Source organism: Entelurus aequoreus, linkage group LG18, assembly GCF_033978785.1.
Source record: "Entelurus aequoreus isolate RoL-2023_Sb linkage group LG18, RoL_Eaeq_v1.1, whole genome shotgun sequence".
NCBI classification, from domain to species: domain Eukaryota; kingdom Metazoa; phylum Chordata; class Actinopteri; order Syngnathiformes; family Syngnathidae; genus Entelurus; species Entelurus aequoreus.
This window is the reverse complement of record NC_084748.1, coordinates 17,439,478-17,463,988: the sequence shown is the minus strand read 5'-3', so window position 1 is coordinate 17,463,988 and position 24,511 is coordinate 17,439,478. Positions and strand designations below refer to the sequence as shown.

Below are 24,511 nucleotides of genomic sequence, written 5' to 3'. Positions count from 1 at the left end.
ATCTGTTTCTGTCTGATATATAAAAATGCACAACTTTTAATCACAACGTGAAATTGTCTAAACTCCCCGGGTGGGAGATGAGTGATGTGTATTGGCACGAAGAGGAGCACGACATCATGCTAATGTGTAACAGCACGGCGACGACGACAACTTTGTTACTATTGTGAGCCTCTATTACAAGGCTTTGCTAATCCAGCCATGAAAATCCATGTCCAAAACGTGCCTTTTGTGTATAATCCCGAGACAATTTATGTGGGATTAGAGTTTAGAGCAAGGGAGAAAAAAATCAAGTACTGCATAAATGCATAGTGCATCAGAAACGGTGGGTAATGGCAAAAAAGGCATGGTGCTCAATTTAAAGTTCAAACCCAAGCATCGCTGAAAATTAATATTCCACGACGACCAACAATTTACATTAACTGCTAACATTAGCCAATGACGAGCTGCCCTAGCCTTGTGGTTAGAGTGTCCGCCCTGAGATCGGTAGGTCGGGAGTTCAAACCCCGGCCGAGTCATACCAAAGAATACAAAAATGGGACCCATTACCTCCCTGCTTGGCACTCAGCATCAAGGGTCGGAATTGGGGGTTAAATCATCAAAATGATTGCCGGGCGCGGCCACCGCTGCTGCTCACTGCTCCCCTCACCTCCCAGGGGGTGAACAAGGGGATGGGTCAAATGCAGAGGTTAATTTCACCACACCTAGTGTGTGTGTGACTATCAGTGGTACTTTAACTTTTGTATATATCCTCTCTGGTTGTCAAAGGCAGTGTTTTACTGATTTTTTTTTTTAGAAATGTAACTTCACAGTCAAAAGAGAGCCTTGACGCCATTTTTATTTTCAATAGCAAAAGCAGTTAGTAGGCGGTACTATTTGTAGTACCTGGTACTCGGGCTTCCAAGCTCACTGAGCAGATACGTGTCTAATAATGACAACAAAAAAATACATGCTAATGCTATAATTTCCTTCAGTCTTCATTTTGCTAAAAGTCCCCTCAGTCTCCTTTCGGATAAAAATTGTTTTCTAATATATTGCTACAGAACATGTCATCATGGATATTTAAGATAATGGTGCGAGAAACTACAAGAGCTCTATTCAGAGGGCATCAAATGATTCGCTTGTGTGTGGGAGTTTTCAACAAGCAAAAAAGGACTAGTCGTGTAAATACAATAACTCCTAGGAGTGGCCCAAAAAATCGATACACATCCAAATAGCGATTCATATTTATTACAAATTATGAATTGATTTTTTTTTTTAAACTTCTGTAGCTCATTGCAGCATTTACTTGCTGCATGTATACGTCAGCAGCCAAGAAGAGCTTTTGTTACCTATAATCTATTTTGTAAAAAAGGTTTTAATAAAATTATGTACCATATAATATGATGCAAGAATCGGTTTGAATTGAGAATCGATTCTGAATAGAATCAACACCCCAAGGATTGGAATCAAATTAAATTGTTAGTTGTTTTTTGTTGGGAGTCACATTCTTAGTATTTGCACATTAAAGTGTTTCACGTACTATAACGCAAAAACAGGACTGTGGTTGGTTGGCCATTTTTGTTTTGGTGCTGACATGCTAACTTTAGGCGTGGGCCGATAACAAGTTTTGCTGGACAATTTATTGTCCCACAAATTATTGCCGATAAATTATATACTGTCAGCATTATTTTGAGACCAAATTAAGCACTAATGTAACAATAATATAGTAGAATAATGAAAGTAACCATTTAAAAGGATATCAACTTTTACTTCTCATCATTATAGAATTATTTACAATTTTACTGTAATTGGAATGAAAATAACTTAGTTATCATAAATAAATAGAATAAAAAATAAAATGGGCTAAAAAAAATGTATCTTAAATAAATATTGAACATTTTAAAGTTAGACGTTGTCTTTTTTTTTTGTTGCCATCACGGCGTTCTCGTTCGTTGGGCCTTGTTGATGGGCTCATATTGCCCATCCGGTTTGAAGCTGACATTTGGCTTTGTAATCATGCTTTTTCCTCCTAATTGTTGTTTTGCGGAACTTCTCACTAGTAAGTCACGAGTAGAGAGGTGATGTCCGTGCTTGCTGTTGTGGTCCAGCTAGCTTACACACTACCTAGGCAAAGATTGTGAATGACTAAAAAGAGGCTTCACTGCGTTCGGTTAATTACATTGTGAAATAAATCCACTCAGGTGCTGAGAGCCTAACCTGACTCTCGCCAGATCCTTGTAGTTTGCTGCGCTCCACCCAAGGATCTGGGACTTGAGATGTATTTCAAAAGGCGGGGCCTTGTAAAAAAATCATTGTATGCAATTGAATAAACCACTTACGTTATCTTGAATGACGTGCTATTTCAACCACTCACATCAACATCAACCCGTGGCGCTGATGAGAGCGACGCTGGGAAATCCAAAACAGAACAGCCAACATATTGGATATCGACAGAGCGAAAAGTTAAGAGCGAAAAGTTAAGAGAACTTTTACTGAAACAACGCAGCAATGTCAGTAGACGATCGATGTCGTTTGTGCAAAGAAAATATGCGAATAAAAGGCTTCATTGGGAACAGCAAAAAAATATTTCACATAGTCGCCAATGAAAAAAGCATAGACAAACGTCTAACAGAACTTGGTTTGAAATTGTTGAACGTTCAGGAGAGGCCGTGTCGAATATGCTTACGGTGCTTTCGCTTGATAGGGAAACTCGAAGACACTTCGTCCACTTTTAAAAGATGGCAAAAAATTGAAGAGGAACCGAGTTCTGAACAGTCATCTCCTTCGGCGACAGCAACATCAGAGAGTGTAAAGGTGTCTGTCGCACATAAACGGGACAGGGTGTCGACTCCATCGTAGTTTAGGAGCTCCCCCAGCTCCTAAACTACTGAGGCCAACAAGTGAAGGGTTAACCCTTGTTTGAATCAAACAGTCGCTTCGGCGCTACGTCACATCTATGAAATCCCGCCCGCCGATCCTGATTGGTTCATTATTTTTTTGCTATCTTGAAGGAGTTTGCATTGCCCTCGATCCCAGATCCTTTTGTGGAGCTCAGCGAACTACAAGGATCTGGCGAGAGTCAGGTTACTGAGAGCCATGCACAGAGTGAGAAGTCTTTCTCTCTGTTTGAAGCGAGAGAGGTAGAAAACACACACGGACATAGCCATTTATCGAAGCCGGCAAAGTATTTCAACTTCATTTTCATTTATCGTTCGACGAATTGACTTATTGACTGTCGGCCCAGGCCTCGCTAACATGACCGTTGGGAAACATCAACGTCAAGAAACCAGATCACACGATTGTATACCACGACAACTGACTCTACTTTACTGGTCAGGTGCATTCCATTTGGCCAGCAGTCATATACATATAGCGTACTCTTTCTCAAAGATATCATCTGCCCGAGGCAGCCTCTGTAGCAGCCAGTCAATCAGCACCGACTTGTCGGCCCTCTCAGGAGGCGACGAGGGGAAGCAATTGGAAGCAAGTTTTAAAAAGGCGAAGAGAAAAAGGCGAAAGATAAGCTTATGGGATTACTCCGACAGCCTCTCCCTGTTCTCGCCGTCTTTCGCGCTAAGCTAACAGCCTCCTCGCTGTCGGGTTTTATGTTGTCTTTAATTTATGAATTTGAGCGCGGCACTGATCTTCTCATCTGACTTCCAGCCGCGAAGCAAACACGAGTGACTTTCAAAGTGTCACTGAGACTCGAAACAATACTGAATTCATCCACTCTGCTTCTCATATCTTCCGCACTGAGAAACAGAAAAGATGTTAAAAAAAATAAAAAAAATCTATTTATTCACGGCATTCTGGCATCAATTTCCGTGCCATCTGTGCTGTTTGCTTGGTTGCATTTTAACGACAGAGCAATTTACTTCCAGATGAGCTCTGGCATGGCTGTTGGTGATGGCATTAGGGTGCTAAGTCAAACATAATAATAATGCTAATATATCACATTTATACGGCGCTTTTCTGGGTACTCAAAGATGCCATCATAGGAAAAATAAACTTTAATAAAGGTATAAAACTCCATAAAACCATGTGTAGGGTTGCTCAGCTATAAACTGAAGAATTTTGAAGAGTAGCTTTAATATGTGTTGGGAGGATGCTCTATAGAGAGTGTTTGTAGCAGATTTACTGCTGACATTTTGTACAGTTTGTAGTTTATTGATGACTTTTGTTGCGGTTGTTATATCTTTTCAGCTGGACGGTACTGCTATTGATGCTTAGGCACTATAAGGTACTTATTTCTAGTAACTGGTCAGTTAGATTCCATTGGGTGACATACAGTAAACCACTATTGTTCTGTCACTGGTCTTAGTGCAACACTTTCGAGGATGCCGGAACTTGAAATGACAACAGTAAAAGGCACATGCCAACGTTGAACACTGAAATGTTGCACTCCACATTCAGATGTAGCGTCCCTCATTCTCTACCTGAATAAAATGTACCTCCCAATTCCCACTGACAAATTGACACTGATAAACACACATGATAACATTAGCTTTTTCTGTTGATATCTTAGCTCTGGGCACTAGTGATGTGCGATATTATAGATTTTTTTTTCAGATCCAACACCAAGTAAAATTCAGGGTGGTATCGGCGATACCGCACAGATACCGAAACTTTGTGCAAATCCACCTTGTGTGTCTGATAAAATTAGTCTATTATATATAACAATATACAACAAACGATGCTGTTATTCTGCACTGAATGTGTTTTTATTGATATTTAACTCTGTATGTAATGTCTCCAAATAGCCTACAATAAAAAGATACAAACACTTTTATTTGCCAGTAATTTTATTACTTATGTTAAGGGTTCTTAACTTTTTCACCGCAGAGGCCCACTCATTTATTTACAATCAATTAGTAATCTTACTCTTGATTTTAATCCTATTGAATAATTATATCTAACCTACTTACAGTTTACAACCTTGTATTAATATTGAATATCATTATTTATTTAACACATAAACCTTAGCCTTAGGTCAGGCTGATTAGAAAAATAAATACTAACCAAATACACTGCATAAGAATGGACTCAGAAATCACAGATGAAAAATATATACAGGTATACAATTTTGTAATGTTAACATCAACTGAATTAGTAATAAATATTGTTTCCTAACTAAACTGTCAATAAAATTAAAGTGCAAATGAAAATACAGCTTCACCTCTTTAGTTATAGTTTTAGCACTTTTGACTTAAGCTTCAGACTTTGTCTGTTTGATATTGTCATTACAGCCACAAGTGGTGGACAAGTGTATTACAGCTGAGTACCGCTGCGGCCCATATCCATAGCTGATAAACATATATTTTTTGGCGGCCCTTTACGGGGAGCTCGCGGCCCAACAACAGCCCTATGGTTAAGAAACACAGGCTTACGTACTACTACGCAGAAGAAAAATTAATTCCCACAATTCCGTTTTATTTAGACAAGATCTCAATGATGTAGTTACTTTACACTGTGTTCTGTTAATGATATACATTAGCTAAAATAAGTAAAGTATCAAAAGTTTAAATATTTTGATATGAGACTTGATATTGGAGCACAAATAACTGGTATCAGCAGTATCGATATTTGAGTATCGATCCGCACATCACTACCGGGCACTACTGTATTGTACCAAATAGTCCCCACTTTGCTCTAGCAACCTACAGTCTCCTCTCAGGTAGCAAAGTTCTTGTCATGAAGTACAGGTATTGTGCTCAGTCTACACTTTTCTAAAGCGTTCCATTTCAGTGTTTCCCCCAGAAAATGTGTTAGCTAAGGTGGTGTCTCTCCAGGGGGAGGGGGGGCGTCTCCCGGGACAGGCGGCAGGATGGGGAAAGGGGTGGGTGGGTGTAAGGAACGGTCGTGAATGACTGAAAAGTCGCTTGATGTTAGTTTGTCTGAATTGTCAGACGATCGCTTCTCTGATGTCTCCATCATGTCCAGAAGTCTCATCTTTATCTGGACGTCTTCTTCTACTGCATTCAGCAACATTGTCTCGATTGGAAGTTTTCGTTTTAGTCTGTCCTGCTTGTGGCTGTTGAGTTTTGCCTAGTGAAAAAAACAAAACATTTTTATAAGGATTTTTACAAAATAACATTTACTAAACATGAAAAATTATTTGGGATAAACCCACTTTAGTGACATGTTGTTTACAAAATGTCGAATGGCCCTCAACATCGTCTGGAAACAATGTGTTTCAATAAAGCACTTCATCGAGGTATTTTAATTTTAACAGAAAAAAATAATATTTAACACAACTGCAGTTTTACTTAACTCAATATTATTTATTACAATAAACTACTCAAAGCATTTTTACTGCAACCCTCTTTAAATACATCTTAAAACAGCTGAACTTTAATATATGCTTGCCATCTTGACTTCTGATTCCAAAGCAAGTATTTTTGTCCCACTTTCACCATTGCTCATCTGAGAGCATTTGTAATTGCAGTGCAGTTCATATAAAAAAATGTCGATGCCCAGATATACAACATCTATTTGTCTTTTAACAATATTACTTCCTAGCAATGAAGTTAGCGCCCACATACCTGAAGTAGAGCTCTTCTCTCTTTCACCACAGAAGATTGTGGGTTGCTCCTATTGGAATCTTGCTGCTCTTGTACATCATTCGGCATATCTTTGTCTGTGACCAGGCTGTCAAGGGTGAATGGAGAATCCGAACTCCTGTGAGAGCTTGTGTCAATATCTGATGTTTCTATTCCAAATTGAATGGATGTAGTTGATGGAGAACCGCCCCAGATCTGCTCGCATAGTTCTAAATACAGCAAAACAACTCTACTGTAACCACTTCTTCCACCTGCGTCAACTGCTTGTCTGTACTTTTCACTAATCGCTTTCAGTTTAGTGTCGATAGTTGTTTTTGTGATGTCCTCTTTCCGATGAGGAAATTCCTCAGATGTCCCTCCAAGTCCGTACCGCTTCAAAAATAGGGTAAGAATGTCACCATACTTAGACTGGCAAGTTTCCCAGTCAACACTTTGTTGAGTTTTGTCAACTTTAAACTCCAAAACAATGCTTAAAAGTATCTCTACTCCTCTGTCAGTCCATATACACTACCGTTCAAAAGTTTGGAGTCACCCAAACAATTTTGTGGAATAGCCTTCATTTCTAAGAACAAGAATAGACTGTCGAGTTTCAGATGAAAGTTCTCTTTTTCTGGCCATTTTGAGCGTTTAATTGACCCCACAAATGTGATGCTCCAGAAACTCAATCTGCTCAAAGGAAGGTCAGTTTTGTAGCTTCTGTAACGAGCTAAACTGTTTTCAGATGTGTGAACATGATTGCACAAGGGTTTTCTAATCATCAATTAACCTTCTGAGCCAATGAGCAAACACATTGTACCATTAGAACACTGGAGTGATAGTTGCTGGAAATGGGCCTCTATACACCTATGTAGATATTGCACCAAAAACCAGACATTTGCAGCTAGAATAGTCATTTACCACATTAGCAATGTATAGAGCAGGGGTCACCAACGCGGTGCCCGCGGGCACCAGGTAGCCCGTAAGGACCAGATGAGTAGCCCGCCAGCCTGTTCTAAAAATAGCTCAAATAGCAGCACTTAACAGTGAGCTGCCTCTATTTTTTAAATTTTATTTATTTACTAGCAAGCTGGTCTCGCTTTGCCCGACATTTTTAATTCTAAGAGGGACGGCGTGGCGAAGTTGGTAGAGTGGCCGTGCCAGCAATCGGAAGGTTGCTGGTTACTGGGGCTCAATCCCCACCTTCTACCGTCCTAGTCACGTCCGTTGTGTCCTTGGGCAAGACACTTCACCCTTGCTCCTGATGGCTGCTGGTTAGCGCCTTGCATGGCAGCTCCCACCATCAGTGTGTGAATGTGTGTGTGAATGGGTGAATGTGGAAATACTGTCAAAGCGCTTTGAGTACCTTGAAGGTAGAAAAGCGCTATACAAGTATAACCCATTTATCATTTATTTATTTACAAAACTCAAATAGAATTTGAAAATCCAAGAAAATATTTTAAAGACTTGGTCTTCACTTGTTTAAATAAATTCATACATTTTTTTACTCTGCTTCTTATAACTTTCAGAAAGACAATTTTAGAGAAAAAATACAACCTTAAAAATGATTTTAGGATTTTTAAACACATATACCTTTTTACCTTTTAAATTCCTTCCTCTTCTTTCCTGACAATTTAAATCAATGTTCAAGTAAATGTATTTTTTTTTATTGTAAAGAATAATACATAAATTTAAATTTAATTCTTCATTTTAGCTTCTGTTTTTTCGACGAAGAATATTTGTGAAATATTTCTTCAAACTTATTATGATTAAAATTCAAAAAAATTATTCTGGCAAATCTAGAAAATCTGTAGAATCAAATTTAAATCTTATTTCAAAGGATCTTAACCTATTTAAAACATGTCATCAAAATTCTAAAATTAATCTTAATCAGGAAAAATTACTAATGATGTTCCATAAATTATTTTTTTAAGTTTTTCTCTTCTTTTTTTCGGTTGAATTATGAATGTTAAAGACACGAAATTGAAGATAAACTATGTTTCAAAATTTAACTGTAATTTTTTTCGTATTTTCTCCTCTTTTAAAACGTTCAATTAAGTGTAAATATCATTAATTATTAATAATAACATAGAGTTAAAGGTAAATTGAGCAAATTGGCTATTTCTGGCAATTTATTTAAGTGTGTATCAAACTGGTAGCCCTTCGCATTAATCAGTACCCAAGAAGTAGCTCTTGGTTTCAAAAAGGTTGGTGACCCCTGGTATAGAGTGTATTTCTTTAAAGTTAAGACTAGTTTAAAGTTATCTTCATTGAAAAGTACAGTGCTTTTCCTTCAAAAATAAGGACATTTCAAAGTGACCCCAAACTTTTGAACGGTAGTGTATATAATTATTTCTTGCCGTGACCCGCCATTTTTGCTATATGCCGCCTCCGGAAATGACATTTTGGATGTTTCTGATTGGCTAAAATGGTCTTAAGTCCAAGGCTACAGCGTCCCCAGTATTTTGGCATGCGTATGACACTCAGTGTATGCGTTTGCTTGGGGACAGAGATAGCTTTTTAAATGCGCACGTGTGGCTGGAGATCTTGTTAAGACGTTAGTTTAGGCGGCCGCCTTAACAACAAAGCGCTGCGGGAAACCCTGCAGTTGTTAGTTGCCCTCAGTCTCCTCTTGGATACAATTTGTTCCTCCTGTTCTCATTCATTGTTGTCGTTTGTTAGCATGTTTGGTTATGAATGATAAGATCAATGCAATGATTGAGGTGGTACTGTTTTGAAACCAAGGTGTTTCAGGCTGAGCCGAGCCAACGTTCAATCGATTAAATTGGTTACTCCCATAAGAAAAACACCTGGATTTACATTAGAGTGCTTTGATTAATCGTTTAATGAGTGTCACTAAATTCGGACCACATGGAGTGCCCGGAACTAAAAATATATGTACAGTTTCCACAATAGAATGAACATTAGAGTGGTGGTGTGTGGGTGCCGGGTTCTGTGTGCCATTTCAATGTTAATGATGTGCATTTATTAGTAAAAAATAAATAAATGATGAAAGCTACGGCAAGCAGAAAAGTTATCTACCGGTATTTTAACAATTTTTTTCAAACTAATACAAAAATGTATAGTTGCAGCCCTAGCACACATTGTTTTGTCCAAAGACAGACAATTCTCTGGTTTTGGCGATATGGACTGGACTCTCACTATTATGTTGGATCCACTATGGACTGGACTCTCACAATATTATGCTAGACCCACTCGACATCCATTGCACCGGTCGCCCGGGGGGTGGGGGGGGATCCCCACATCTGCGGTCCTCTCCAAGGTTTCTCATTGTCCCATTGGGTTGAGTTTTTCCTTGCCCTGATGTGGGATCTGAGCCGAGGATGTCGTTATGGCTTGTGCAGCCCTTTGAGACACTCGTGATTTAGGGCTATATACATAAACATTGATTGATTGAAGAAGAAAGACAATTTGAGGATGACATTTCCTACGAAAAAGTCAAATTGAAATGTAGTTAACTTCCATTTTATCCCACCTGCAGTTTAGCCTCTAGAGACGGGAAGAAAATGTGTGTAGTATTCAGGTGTAGTTAACTGACTGTTAACCTGACTCTTGCCAGACCCTTGTAGTTCGCTGAGCTCCACACAAGGATCTGGGATCGAAGGCATTGCAAACTCTTTCAAGATAGCAAAAAATAATGAACCAATCAGGATCGCCGGGCGGGATTTCATAGATGTGACGTAGTGCCGAAGCGACTGTTTTATTCAAACAACAATGCCCTCACTGCGTCGTGTGCTGACATTGATTCTGCTATTGCAACTGTTTTGTCGAATCTATCCAATATTAATTCTTTAAAAGATGAACAGAGAACGGTTTTGAAGGCACTTATTGGTTGCAAAGATGTTTTGGCTCTTCTTCCAACCGGGTTTGTATTTCCCAGGTTGATTTCGACGTCAGTGGTTGAAGTAGCACGTCATTCAAGATAACGGACAAGTGGTTTATCCAATCACATACAATGACTTTTTTACAAGGCCCCGCCTATTCTCCTATTGAGAACTCTCAGATCCTTGTGTGGATCTCAGTGAACTACAAGGATCTGGCGAGAGTCAGGTTAACTGACAGTAGAGTTTCCGCACAAGAAAGCGAGGTCACTTAAGTTCCCAGGGTTCATGCGAAGATAAGCGAGCTCGCCTGTTTGTGGCAATTTATTTTGCACTTGCAACGCTGCAGCACGCGAGGAGCAGCGGCAATGAAAAATGCAATTATGTGAACTCTCCAAACAGGTTGCGCCCGCTATAGCGCTGTGTATCTATTTGTCATTTCTTTGGTAATTAGGGGAGCTTCCGCCAGCGAGGGGCTTTGCTATTGTAATCTCCTGCTTTGCTGCAGGCAGCAGCAGACTTTACTTTCAGAGCACAGCTGTTTGTGTCGCGCTACAGGGGAGGTTGGAATCCTTTATTATTTTCTATAAATTACTTGTGTTGTTTTCTTAAAACCACCCTTAGCGCTCAAGTGTCACACGGAATTATCTGACAAAATGTACTCGTGCTTCCTCTCCTTCTTTCCCTTCAACGAGGGTCTCGTTATGTACTGTGTTTTCCACAGGCAACTCTGATGGGGTCAGTGTCTTCCCCGCAGGGAGGGGATATTAAATTATTCTAATCTAATCCCTTTTTACAGTTAAAAGCTGCCTGCAGAGTGGGAGTCTGTGCAGAGAGGAAACAAGAGAACTACCTTTATGCAGTAGGGCTGCAGGCGCGCGGCAAGTCATCCATCTTTTTCCTTAGCTCCAGTTTCAAGTTGCAGGGGGAACCTGGAGGTAAAGACATTAGTCACTGAGCAAAGGTGGGATAAGTCACTCAGCGAGCCAGACAATGGCAGATCCCAGGATGTCTCAATAAAGCCCAGTTTCCACCTAAGAGAAAAGGGTTTTTGTTTTTCTATAGTGAAAGAGAGAGCGCCAAAATAAGGGATCCTAAGTGTAGCCAGAGGTTGTATTCAGTCATGTGACTTTTGAACAAAAGTAAACAAAGTGGTGGGCCACGAAACCAACATGGCTACTGTTTCAGCAAACAGACAAACTATTGGAGTGCTCAAGGGGCGTAGATCTTACCACTAAAAACAAGGTAACACTTTAGCATGGGGAACATATTTTAAGTAACAAAGACTTAATGGGGTTAGGGTTGTTGTATAATAAGACCATGCAGAATAAGGCATTAATAAGTACTTAATAATGACTAATTAAGAGCCAATATGTTACTAATTGACATGTTAATAAGCAATTAATTAATGGTCAATAGGTTCCCCATACTTCAGTGTTACTAAAAACAGATACAAGCAAAACATGCAAACTATGCGATGGAATCTATCCCTATACGTTATCAAAAAAAAGATTGGTCGAGTGATCTCAAGGATTATACGTTGATTGAGTTCCCAGACACGTCTGGTGCTCCAGACATACTTCTACATGACAAAACAGATGGAAACTTGGGAAAAGCACGGAGGTCCACAACGTCAAGGAAATTGGTATCAAGACTCTCCCGGATAAATCATGCATGGTTTTTGCCTGGGTTAAGGTTGCATTTTATGATTTAATTTCGCGTCTACCGCCATGTTTGTTGCACCCACCGTTTATGAGTATGTGTGTTATTCCCCGTCTTTATCAACATGTAACTGTAGATCTCAACGTTTTGTATGCGCTGAAAGCTTCATTTATGATTGCTGCCTTTGGGAAAAGCTTAACTATTTTAGGTTTTGCTCACATTTCAGTTCAGTTCAGTCCAGTTTCAGTTTATTTCGAACATGCATACAATACAATGTGATGCATCACATATTTCCAGTTGTTTCATTACGGCACGTCCGAAAAGGAGTAGGAAAAAGCTGAGTTTATCTAATCCTACACCTTTTCATACCAAAGCAATTTTATCCCATTTCCTTGTTCTCTCTAACAGAGCAGTGAATAAATAAAATTATACATGAATAATATATAAATATATAGATATATTATAAATTATTATATTATATTATATATTAAATAATTATAAATATCATAAGTAAACAAATAAATACATAAATAATCTTCATCTCAAAAAAAAAAAGGGTTCAAGATGTTCATCATAATTCTTGTTCTTTGTACTTTGTGAACACTTGTAGTTTGAACAGTCTCTTAAACTGAATCATATTGGTGCTTTGTTTGATTTCTTTGGTTAATCCATTCCATAATTTAATTCCACATACTAATATGCTGAAGGTTTTAAGTGTGGTACGAGCATACAAATGTTTGAAATTAGATTTTCCTGTAAGGTTATATTTCTCCTCTTTTGTTGAGAAGATGTGTTGGACATTCTTGGGTAGCAGGTTATAATTTGCTTTGTATATAATTTTAGCTGTTTTCAAATGCACCAAATTGTTGAATTGCAATAATTGTGATTCATTAAATAAAGGGTTTGTAAGTTCTCTATATCCAACATTATGTATCATTCTGATTGATCTTTTTGTAACACCGTTAGTGAATAAAGTGCACATTTGTAGTTGTTTCACCATATTTCTACACAGTACCTCAGATATGGGTTCACTAGTGAGCAGTAAAGAATATGAAGTGATTTGTGGTCTAGAATATGTTTTGTTTTATTCATTATTGACGTGTGTCTTGCTACTTTATGTTGTATATATTTTAAATGAGATTACCATTCATTTTATCATCCATTATTACATTTGATTTATTTATTTTGTCGACATTATTAAGGACAAGTGGTAGAAAATGAATTATTAATCTACTTGTTCATTTGCTGTTAATATCTGCTTACCTTCTCTTTTAACATGTTCTATCTACACTTCTGTTAAAATGTAATAATCACTTATTCTTCTGTTGTTTGACACTTTACATTAGTTTTGGATGATACCACAAATTTGGGTATCAATCCGATACCAAGTAGTTACAGTATAATACGTTGGTCATATTCAAAGTCCTCATGTGTCCAGGGACATATTTCCTGAGTTTATAAACGTAATATACATTAAAAAAAACGAAAGATGTTGTGATGCCATATTGACGTAATCATAGTAGTGTCGACTACATACGTGCCTGTATTTGATATCATTACAGTGGATGTCAGGTGTAGATCCACCAATGGCGTTTGTTTACATTTTGATGTAAGTGAGTACTAACCTGTGCTTGACCATGATTAATCCAAATTCAAAACGGTGATTAATCTGATTATTAAATGTATCGCTTGACAGCACTAGGTAAAGGCCTACTGAAACCCACTACTACCGACCACGCAGTCTGATAGTTTATATATCAATGATGAAATCTTAACATTGCAACACATGCCAATACGGCCGGGTTAACTTCTAAAGTGCAATTTTAAATTTCCCGCTAAACTTCCGTTTGAAAACGTCTAGATATGATGACATATGCGCGTGACGTCAATCGTTGAAACGGAAGTATTGGTACTCCAATGAATCCAATACAAAAAAGCTCTGTTTTCATCTCAAAATTCCACAGTATTCTGGACATCTGTGTTGGTGAATCTTTTGCAATTTGTTTAATGAACAATGAAGACTGCAAAGAAGAAAGTTGTAGGTGGGATCGATGTATTAGCGGCTGGCTGTAGCAACACAACCAGGAGGACTTTGACTTGGATAGCAGACGCGCTAGCCGACGTTAGCCGCCGACTGCACGGATGATCGGGTGAAGTCCTTCGTCCTTCCGTCGATCGCTGGAACGCAGGTGAGCACGGGTGTTGATGAGCAGATGAGGGCTGGCTGGCGTAGGTGGAGCGCTAATGTTTTTATCATAGCTCTGTGAGGTCCCGTTGCTAAGTTAGCTTCAATGGCGTCGTTAGCAACAGCATTGTTAAGCTTCGCCAAGCTGGGAATTAACCGTGTAGTTACATGTCCATGGTTTAATAGTATTGTTGATCTTCTGTCTATCCTTCCAGTCAGGGATTTATTTCTTTTGTTTCTATCTTCATTTGAGAACGATGCTATCACGTTAGCTCAGTAGCTAAGTGTGTCACCGATGGATTGTCGTGGAGATAAAAGTCACTTTAAATGTCCATTTCGCGTTCTTGACTCTCATTTTCAAGAGGATATAGTATCCGAGGTGGTTTAAAATACAAATCCGTGATCCACAATAGAAAAAGGAGAAAGTGTGGAATCCAATGAACCCTTGTACCTAAGTTACGGCCAGAGCGAAAAAAGATACGTCCTGCACTGCACTATAGTCCTTCACTCTCACTTTCCTCATCCACAAATCTTTCATCCTCGCTCAAATTAATGGGGTAATCGTCGCTTTCTCGGTCCGAATCTCTCTCGCTGCATTGTAAACAATGGGAAAATGTGAGGAGTCCTTCCTCCGGTGACGTCACGCTATTTCCGGTATAGGCAAGGCTTTTTTTTATCAGCGACCAAAAGTTGCGACCTTTATCGTCGATGTTCTCTACTAAATCCTTTCAGCAATAATATGGCAATATCGCGAAATGATCAAGTATGACACATAGAATGGATCTGCTATGCCCGTTTAAATTTAAAAAATTCATTTCAGTAGGCCTTTAAAAGCCCAAATGGCTGTCTACGATCCACACCAGGTGTGTTTTCTGGGTGCGAATGGGGAACTGAGGACTGAGTTGTCACGCGACACGCCCTGGTTGCAAAAGTTGCCTTCCACTTAATAACGAACTTCCGCTGCTGTGGTCGGGGCGAGCTCTCCACTGCAAAGCCTGCACATCCATCCATAAGTTCCACAAGGCAGCAGGACGTGACCCCCAGCAGCCAGGAGTGCAAACACTCGCTGGGATCAAAGCGGCGGAGGAAGCCGCGGGCATCACCTGACCTGAATTCAATTAAAGCTTTACAGGCGGGATCAGAAAGAGAAGGGAGGAGGAGGAGGCGGCGTGGGGCGGGAGGGTGTTGTTGCTCGGGGAGAGGAAGGCTGGCCTCGCTACTCAACATTGTCTAAGACAAAACTGAGGAGGAGAGACCGAATCAAAGATGAAACATTGCTCGACCCTCACGCCCCTCTCCTCCCCAGCACTGGCTCAATAATTCTCCCACATATGTGAACACACACACACACACACACACAAACACACACACAAAGCCCATAGGTCTTGTTCGTTTGCTCAGCCTGTGGGCAAATGTGATTTTAATGAGCCGGGGGCGAACGGACATGAGGCAAGAGATTCTCACGGTGGACCGCCGGCTTAAACAGACCCGCTCTGGCATTTTTTGGCAGCCACTTCACAGCATGACGTCGAAACGTGTCTATGTGTGTGTGTGTGTGAGAGAGACAGAAGCTGAATGAAGACATTGGCCGCCCCTGATGCAGCACGGTGCATCCATTCCAGGATCATTTAAAGAAGGAGTATAAAGAAACATGCTGCACGGGAATAATATCCAATAAAATGAATAATAGGATGTCATGTGGTTTGCTGGCATTTTGGATGAAGTAAGGACACCGAAGACACGATGCCTAGTTGTGCCTGCATGGCCATGAGAAAGCGATCAGTGAGGTCAGGGTTACTATTTACAGGCTGATCCTTTAAGCTTTCAAGGGCATCCTAAAATGTTGGCGTTTGAGAAGCAGTTTCTTTCTTGAAAACAAACCAGGCTTTGTGTGAGCTTTGACGGAAATCACCTCTTGAATTTTGCTCCTCTTTTTCGTTCTTCAAACGGCTCTACAGAAACTAATGAAAACACGGTCATATCCTTGCCATGCCAGTATAGTCACAGGTGTGCTGTTTGAAGAGACACAGAATTATGTAAAGGTAGATTGTAGTGTTGTAACGATACCAATATTTTGGTACTAGTACTGAAATTATTTAGATACTTTTCGGTACTTTTCTAAATAAAGAGGATCACACAAAAATTGCATTATAGGCTTTATTTTTACAAAAAAATCTTAGGGTACATTAAACATATGTTTCTTATTGCAGTTAAGTCCTTAAATAAAATAGTGAACATACTAGACAACTTGTCTTTTAGTAGTAAGTAAACAAACAAAGGCTCCTAATTAGTCTGCTGACGTACGCAGTAACATATTGTGTCATTTATCATTCTATTATTTTGTCAACATTATTAAGGACAAGTGGTAGAAAATGTATTATTAATCTACTTGTTCATTTACTGTTAATATCTGCTTACTTTCTCTTTTAACATGTTCTATCTACACTTCTGTTAAAATGCAATAATCACTTATTCTTCTGTTGTTTGATACTTTACATTAGTTTTGGATGATACCACACATTTGGGTATCAATCCAATACCAAGTTTTTACAGGACCATACATTGGTCATATTCAAAGTCCTCATGTGTCCAGGGACATATTTCCTGACTTTATAAACATAATATACATTTAAAAAAAACGAAAGAAGAAGTTGTGATGCCAAAAAATATTGACGTAATCATAGTAGTATCGACTAGATACGTGCCTGTACTTGATATCATTACAGTGGATGTTAGGTGTAGATCCACCCATGGCGTTTGTTTACATTTTGATGCCGGTGAGCTACGGTGTGTAGTGAAGCATGTTTAGCTATTCCTCATCCTGCAGGGATGATACTTATAAGAAACGTACTTTATTTGTCACCATGGAGATAAGGATTAGTGATTTAGAAGTAGCTAAAACACTGCAGACGGCGGATGGACTTTAGCCGCTAGCTAGCTAGCCATGTCTTAAAGCACCTCTTCCTGAGGGCGTTTCAGTGTTATAACTTCACCTTTTATAGTTAGTTTTTAAGCCAAAATGTGTCCGTTCTCCCGTTTCTGTCTACACACTGTGTCTGCTTGTAAGTACTCCGTGATTGTGTGCACTGCCGAACATGCTCCTCTGCTCGTAAACCAGCAATGACACGACGTGACTTTGACGCGGGCGCGGGGGTGTGCGGGACCGGTACATTTCAGAGACGATATAGTACCGAAAATGATTCATTAGTATCGCGGTACTATACTAATACCGGTATACCGTACAACCCTAGTAGATTGTTGATATGCCCAAAAAATTAAATCTCTGATTTTTTCACAAAAAAACAATTTTATTAATTTTTTTTACCTGACTTTTTTAAGAAACCAATGAATACAAATGACGGCAGTAACTCATGACAAGTTTCATTTTTATTTGATCCAAAACTAGTAGATTGAAGTGACCCTGCATACACTGCATTTTTTAAGGTGGGTTCTTTTTAGAACATAAAGAAATTGGACTTTGCATACAAATTAAAATAAAAAAACTAAAGCGATTAAATTGAGCTATTTTAGCTAATTCTGGCATATTCATTGTGATGCCTTTAGCTCACATGCGTCATGGACCGGTACCGGTCCCCGGACCGGTGTTTGGGGACCATTGTTCTACACAACCAAGATCAATAGTACATGAAAATTAGTGGTTTGATCCTTGAGTAAAATAACTAGCAACTGGAGCCAAGGAGGAGCCTGAGGCGGTAGCACAGTTAAGTAAATAAGACAAATGACTAGGGTGAGGTAGGTGGTCAAGGAAAAGAAAGAAAAAATAGTGCAAACTGATGAATAAATAAGCAAAAAAGAGCAAGATTGAGGGATTCAGTGCCTAATGTGATGATTGCAGCATGTTTTATTTGTAGCATTTTCCCATTGCATTGCTTTTGTAGTGTTATTGTGTTGTTGGTTTTGAATAATTTCTGTGGTGGGTGTGTATTCGCCGCTGGCTGGATGACCGCGGTGGTCACTCAGAACGTTTCACGCGTGAGTAGCGACTAGTAGTGACTGCTGTTTTCAGTGTTCAACTGCGTTCGCTTTGTTCTCGTCAACATAAACACCAATACTCATGACATAAAACACAGAGTTTATCCAGAATATCGACATGTTCAGATTTGCAAGAACTCGCGCAGCTCTAACACAATTTGGCAAGGTTTCACCTGACAAAACTACCCTGCAAAACATTTACGGTGAGTAAAATGTTCATTGGATTCCCCATTATAATGTAAGTTATACATTTAACTGTGAGTCTGCCAAAAATCTTTCAAATTGATTGATTTGCACACTGATTTATTGGACCCGCCGATTACCTGGTCGTTGTGGGTCCGACCAGCCATGTTCCACACTGGGATTATTGTAACTATTATTGTCTGATCCTTTTGTGTTCTACTTTGCTTTTATCTTTATTTGTTATAATTTATTTTCCATTTTCTACACTTGTTTTCACCATGTCTTTACTTAATCATGTATTTTACTGCTGTGAAGCACTTTGAGCTGCAATTCTTGTATGAAAGGTGCTATACAAATAAAGTTTATTATTATTACTCAAATTTTCCGTGATCTCCAAGACTAATTTCATGAATTTAAACCATTAAAAATACACCTAAACTGTGAAACTTCTTTTTTTCTGTGTTTTTTTTTGGTAAGCCTTCCAATGATAGCAACCTTTTTAAAATATGTATATGTATCCATATAGTGATTTCTGATGGACACTGAAATTTTATGAAAGGATATTGTATTTAAGTATGTTACTCGCTACTGTAGCTCAATGCACTGATGGACTTTGTTATGGTATTTTATTGTCAAATCATTATTGCTTTTAGGTTGACCATTTTTAACATCGGTCCAGGGACAACGGCTAATTCCGGTACATTTACAGTAACTCTAGAACAGTGTTTTTCAACCACTGTGCCGCGGCACACTAGTGTACCATGAGATTTTGTTTGGTGTGCCGTGGGAAATTATGTAATTTCTCCTAATTGTGTTAAAAATATTTTTTGCAAACCAGTAATTATTGTCTGTGCTGTCAAGAGCTCGGCAGAGTAACCGTGTAATACTCTTCCATATCAGTAGGTGGCAGCAGGTAGCTAATTACTTTGTAGATGTCGGGAACATGGTTTGTCGTGATCACAATATGCAGACGACAGCGGTAGGCAGTGGGCAGGTAAAAAGTTATCTAATGCTTAAACCAAAAATAGACAAAAGGCATTGAAGCTTAGAGATGGCTAAGCAAAACCAAACTAAAACTGAACTGGCTGAAAAGTAAATAAAAACAGAATGCTGGATCACAGCAAAGACTTACAGCGTGTGCAGCAGACGGCGTCCACAAAGTATATCCATACATGACAATCAACACCAAAATAGGAGCGCAAGACAAGAACTAAAACACTACACACAGGAAAACACCAAAAAACTCAAAATAAGTCACAGCGTGATGTGACAGGTCGTGACAGTACACCTACTTTGAGACAAGAGCTATAGTGATGCATGCTTGGTTATGGTTTGAATTCATATCCAACAATTGTGAGGACATCTTTTTACTGTCAATATCGGCTGCTAAGTTTCATTGTTTGTTTTCTGTTGGTGGTGTGCCTCGGGATTGTTTCAATGAAAAAATTGTGCCTTGGCTCAGAAAAGGTTGAAAAACACAGCTCTAGAAAGAGGTTCCGCAGCCTCCGTAGCATGGGGTTCTGTAACAGCTTCTTCCCTCAGGCCATAAGACTCTTGAACGCATCATAATAATCCCCTCAATTCCCCCCCAAAAAACGGATTAACTCGCTGGAATATAAAAGACAATATAACATACATCCATAAACGTGGATGCATATGGCAAAATTGATTGATTGATTGATTGAATTGATTGATTGATTGGATTGTGCAACATATTTATCTGTACAGTAATCTATTTGTTTATATCTGCACCTTATTGCTCTTTTATCCTGCACAACAACGAGCTAATGCAACAAAATGTTGTTCTTGTCTGTACTGTAAAGTTCAAATTTGAATGACAATAAAAGGAAGTCTAAGTCTAAGTAACCCCTATGAATGTACACTGTTCCTGTCCAAAAAAAAAAGAATAACAAATCAAATAAAATGGGGTAAATAATAGGAAAGTTATGACATTTTTAACAAAAGGCTCACACCCAAAATCTTGAGCCCCATTGACTTTGTATTCAAGAAGTTGACCGTAAAATTGTGCATTTTCATCAGCTTTAAAAGTCCTGAACTTTCTTAATATCGATCACAACAAAATGTCTGATAATGATGGTTGCATGTAAATAAATTAATGTTTAAAGTGTTAAACAAATACTTCGTTTTTGTGTTTGCCCCTATCTATAGGCTACCAATATGATGTATTATTTAAAGATATATGACACATACTGGTACATTCCACAGAAAAATTGCAACAATTAGAGAATATATAACCATTATTTGTTCATTAATGTAAGGCTGTTTTTCCTCTAAGAATGAATTTAGTGTGACTAAACCATACAATAAAATATTTAATGAAAAACTCACCATAAACCAGCATATGTTTAGGTTGGCTTCATTGTGGAATTTTAAAGCCTCATGGCGTCCTCGCCAACACGACACGTACCTGTCTTTAAAACACGACTATTGTCATATCATTGCTTCTTTTACAGTTCCTCGCATCAATTACATTCTAAGTTCTCATATTTTGGGGTGTCTACTCTCTTTTAAAAAAGCCCCCCGTTTTGTTTGTTGCTCCCACCTGTTGGCTTAATTTAGTTTCCATCATCCACGGAGGAGAGAGTGGCCAAGAGGAACCGGAAGTGGCGTCAGAGCTTAAAATAAAATATGGCCCTTTTTTAAATAATATACATGTTGTGATTTGAGGTTGTTGTATTTGTATTATCCTATTAAACATCCCAATTAATGCATATTACTTTGCTTTTCAAAACTTAATTTTACGATAAACGTGACATTGTGGTGCATTGTAACAACAATAGTTATGAACTTTTTTTTTTTTTAAATAAACCTTTATTTGTAATATGAAACATTTACAAATAAACAAATGAATAATAATGATCAAAACATGTACACATGTTGTAAACTCAATAAAGCAACTAAAGTAGAATTAAATATATATATATATATATATATATATATATATATATATATATATATATATATATATATATATATATATATATATATATATATATATATATATATATATATATATATATATATATATATATCAAAGTGTAAAGCCATAGGCTCACACAAGTTCCGTAAATAATACACATTTGGAGCACGGCATCATAGTTTTCACAGCTTTTTGGTGGTTAGAGGTAGAAAGCGTTTAAAAGCAAATTTCCAATTATTTTTTTAAAGGCACAAAAAATAGGTCAGGTATTGAGAAACTTATAGGGGTGTGGGAAAAAATTGATTAGAATTTGAACCGCAATTCTCACGTTGTGCGATTCAGAATCGATTCTCATTTTTAAAAAATCTATTTTTTATTTTATTTATATTTTTTATTTTTTTATGTTTTTTTTATTATTATTATTTTATTTTTTTAATTAATCAATCCAACAAAACAATACACAGCAATACCATAACAATGCATTGATTGATTGATTGAGACTTTTATTAGTAGGTTGCACAGTGAAGTACATATTCCGTACAATTGACCACTAAATGGTAACACCCGAATAAGTTTTTCAACTTGTTTAAGTCGGGGTCCACTTAAATTGATTCATGATACAGATATATACTATCATCATAATACAGTCATCACACAAGATAATCACATTTAATTATTTACATTATATACAATCAATCCAATTCCAAAACCAAACCCGACCCAGCAACACTTATATCCTTATTTATGGCAATAAACAGAGCAATTGAGAGGAGACACAAACATGACACAGAACAATCCAAAAGTAGTGAAACAAAAATGAATATTATCAACAACAGTATCAATATTAGTTACAATTTCAACATAGCAGTGATTGAAAATCCCTCATTGACATTATCATTAGACATTTATAAAAATTAAAAAAAGAACAATAGTGTCACAGTGGCTTACACTTGCATCGCATCTCATAAGCTTGACAACACACTGTGTCCAATATTTTCACAAAGATAAAATAAGTCATATTTTTGGTTCATTTAATAGTTCAAACAAATTTACATTATTGCAATCAGTTGATAAAACATTGTCCTTTACAATTATAAAAGCTTTTTACAAAAATCTATTACTCTGCTTGCATGTCTGCAGACTGGGGTGGATTCTGCTGAAATCCTATGTATTGAATGAATAAAGAATTGTTTTGAATCCGAAAAATATCGTTTTTGAATCGAGAATCGCGTTGAATCGAAAAAAATTGATTTTGAATCTAATCGTGACCCCTAGAATCGATATTGAATCGAATCGTGGGACACCCAAAGATTCGCAGCCCTAGAAACGTACATTTATGAACATACAACTTAGTACAGGGGTGTCCAATTTTTTTCCACTGAGGGCTGCACACGGAAAAATTAAAGCATGCGGCGGCCATTTTGATATTTTTCATTTTCAAACCATAACAAAATATATGGATTTTTTTTTTTTTTTACATTTAGGGCTCCCGGGGACCATAAAGGGTCTAAGTCATTAAAATGTAAAAAAAACAAGTCCAATTATTATATACTGTATATATATATTGTTAACGCTTACAGTAAATCTCTACAGTATATCAACTTCAGGTTGAAATAAAGTTAAAAAAAACAAAAAGGTTTTTTTTCTGTCAAAGACAACTTTGTTTTTTATAATAAAACTGAAATATGCAGTATTTCCCCCACTGCCCAAAACATTCAATAAGCAATGTTTGATATGAAGTAATTAGAGCCTTAAAAAGATCAATAATGCAGGACACCATTTATTATTATTTTTGAGTAATCACAGTGAAAAGACAAATAAAATCCCATTAAATATATTTGGGACCCAAAAGGTTTGTATCATAACGTGATACATTTTTATTAGTTGTTTTTTTTTACTTCCAACACTTAAGTTACGAGATCAACTTCAGATATATCTGTCGATTTTACGTTTGAACTATTATTTTGTTTGTTTTATGCTCTTTTGTCAAAGAAAACATTGATGTTTTTGTATGGCAACCACACAATATTTTCCACATTAAACATTTGAAAGTTAAATATTTGAAATAATTGGAGCCTTGAATAGGTCAATAATTCATTGTAACATTGAGTTCTTTTTTTCTTTTTTTTTAAGAAATTGCAAAAAAAGAAAAAAAACAGCCTGCATGGCAGCTTTGTGTCAAAATTGCAACTTTTTCTAGTCAGATTTCACCTCATTCCACGTTTTTTAATGTTTTTTTTAATTTTTGCAATAGCATTTCCAGCATACTTGCCAACCTTGAGACCTCTGATACCGGGAGGTGGGGGTGGGGGTGGGGGGCGTGGTTGGGGGCGTGGCTAAGGGCGTGGTTAATAGGGGATTATATTTACAGCTAGAATTCACCAACTCAAGTATTTCATATATATATATATATATATATATATATATATATATATATATATATATATATATATACACACACATATATATATATATATATACATATTTATATATATATATATATATGTATATATATATATATATATATATATATATATATATATATATATATATATATATATATATACATATATATATATATATATATATATATATATATATATTAAATACTTGACTTTCAGTGAAATCTAGCTATATATATATATATATATATATATATATATATATATATATATATATATGTATATATATTTATTTTATTATACATATAAATAAAATAAATACTTGAATTTCAGTGTTCCGGGGGCTATCCAGTAGATGGCAGTATTGTCCTGTTTAACTTCTCCTCCGTTCATGACTCGGCCACCGTGTTCAATGGAGAAGTCTGTTGTACAAAATGTACAGGCAACATTATTACATACCGCCTTCCCTTTCGAACTGTCCTGGATGAACTGAAATTCTTGTTTCCATTCGTTTTGGAACTTGCAAGCGTATTTCTTCATCTTGCTCGTCGACGGCGTCGCCATGTCTATAACTTCCTCGTTCTTCTGCTTCGTCTCCTTGTTGTGTGCGCAGTTGTGCACTCTACTCTCTCAAAGCCGTAGATGTTATGACGTCATTGGGCAGGCAAGCTGTTTATATTGTGGGAAAGCGGACGTGAGAACAGGCTGTCCCCACTCTCAGGTCCGCATTGAGCTGGAGGGGGCGTGGCCTCCAGCTTCGGCTGAATACCGGGAGTTTGTCGGGAGAA

General features: G+C 37.6%; 1 long non-coding RNA gene across 2 annotated transcripts in view; it reads right to left on the bottom strand.

The window, feature by feature from the left end:
- LOC133633884 (uncharacterized) overlaps nt 1-20,985 on the bottom strand; it is a 104,597-nt gene extending 83,612 nt beyond the window's left edge. The window contains exons 1-3 of one of the 2 annotated variants that reach the window (XR_009821853.1): nt 20,944-20,985; nt 20,730-20,808; nt 11,211-11,289 (exon numbers count right to left, since the gene is read on the bottom strand). This is a non-coding gene — a long non-coding RNA (uncharacterized LOC133633884). The other variant, XR_009821852.1, reaches the window with a different exon arrangement.
- Nucleotides 20,986-24,511: the final 3,526 nt, after the last annotated feature.